We start from the raw sequence: 1,998 nt of genomic DNA, 5'->3' as shown, positions 1-1,998 counted from the left end.
AAGAGTTATAGGTAGAGTATATCTTGCCACATACTTGGTTGATATAAAAGAATGTGATTCTCCAAAATCAAATAATATTGCAGCAGGTTTGGAGTTGATGAGAAACATACCGATCATGACATCAGTTGCATCTTGAGCTTCATCAATTGCCACCTGGTTCACACGGCCTCTAGCAACATTCTGCTTTGCATGGTTCTGGGGATGACTCCCAATGCGGTTATGCTGCTGGTTCGAATCCTAGGTGGCTGGTTGACTTTGACGCTTCTGAGGACACTAATAGGCAAAGTGTCCTTCTACTCCACAGTGGAAACAAGGTTTGCTTTTGGTTGAAACTTGAGTGTTGGTACCGGCATTTTTGTTCCTTTGAGAGGTCTGATTTGAAGTGCGGGGCACCTGAAATTGGAGCACAGGTACTGTCATGCATTCCTGGATGAGTTCTGATTTGTAGACTGTGTTCTAGGCTGGTTGTACTACTGACTAGAATGATTCATAGATCCTGACTAAGACGAGTCATAACGGGGCCTGGTGTTGCTGCTCGACTGACCTGGGCGGTCCATCTTACGCTTGCGCTCGATCCTATTCTCTTGTGCTCCAAGATGATAGCGCGATCTATAGGGGCCTGGAAATTCTTGAAATCACGAGAAGCCAGAGAATACTGCAATCCATCATTCAGGCCTTCTAAGAAACAATCTTGCTTCTTCTTGTCAGTATCCACGTCTTCTGGTGCATACCGAGACAACTGAGTGAATTTAGTGACATACTCACTCACAGTCATTCCTCCTTGCTTGAGTGATAGGAATTCCTTTCTTTTGATTTTGATTGCTCCTTGGAGAACATGATGAGCACATAAAGCAATCTTGAACTCCTACCAGTTGATGTTATCAGGTTCTTTGTGAGCAGTGACATAGGCATCTCACCAGTCCGTGGCAGGTCCCATCAGCTGGTGTGAAGCGAACAAAACCTTCTCCTTGGTGTTGCATTGAGTGACTGAAAAGTTTCTTCTCAATGACATTGAGCCAGTCATCAGCATCCATAGGTTCAATAGCATGGGAGAAGGTAGAAACTCTCTGAGCTTATCACGTGGTTGTTGTGGCTATGCAGGGGCGGCGGTGAGGTGATTTCGCTATATTTGGGCCATTGTGTGGGCCACTCCTAGCAGAATCTGAGTTTGCACTGCCAAAAACTACTCGAGGGAAGGCTGCGGCTATGGAGGGGAATTGTCATTGCCTTGTCCATCACAAGCATTGCCATTAGTGTTGGCGCGGTTCCTTAGGTTCACTATCTGACATAGGCGCAGGAAGATGAGGAAACAAGGAAATAGATAGAACAACAGAAGCAAGAACAGACAGAAAAAGATAGAGATAGACTCCCAAACTAACTAATATATTATTATAAGGATGCATTTGTGAAGAAGCTCTTCACAATACATCACTAACTCAAATAAAGATCCAAATTATTACAAAGCACACCACCAACTCAACTCACTAACTAACAGACCATCCTAACGACTCAAAACATCTAAAGGAGTAACCTCCTAAACGAACTCATAACTCTGCCGAAACCTCAGGGTGCTGGTGCTGGACGATGACGGTCTGAAGATGGTGGGGGAGCGTGGAGTCTCTTCTTCAGATTCGCAGTCAGAAGAAGAAGATGCCAACAATCCAGGTGATGACGCTGCTTGTTGCGTAGCTCACTCTGCGCCTGAGCTAGTTTGCCTCTGGCATACTGCAACTCCTCGGCTGTATGATCCAACTCATGACTCAGTTCCAAAGCTAGGGCAGTCTGCTCTCCAAGCCTGATAGCACCTTCTGCGATGATGGGTGTAGCAGTGATGTTGGTGTAGCCACTGATACGCTGAGAGTAATGGTTGAACTGAATGAAGATCAGGTCATCGTTGTGGCAGTGGCAAAGGACCAGAAGGGATTGGCGTGCGGTTTCATGAATTCCAGCCTCGAAGGTAGCTCTCGGTGAGATGGCGTAGTGGATGCTCATCACTTC

Source organism: Phragmites australis, chromosome 9 (assembly GCF_958298935.1).
Source record: "Phragmites australis chromosome 9, lpPhrAust1.1, whole genome shotgun sequence".
NCBI lineage: Eukaryota > Viridiplantae > Streptophyta > Magnoliopsida > Poales > Poaceae > Phragmites > Phragmites australis.
The sequence above is the reverse complement of the archived record's forward strand: the minus strand, read 5'-3'. Positions refer to the sequence as shown.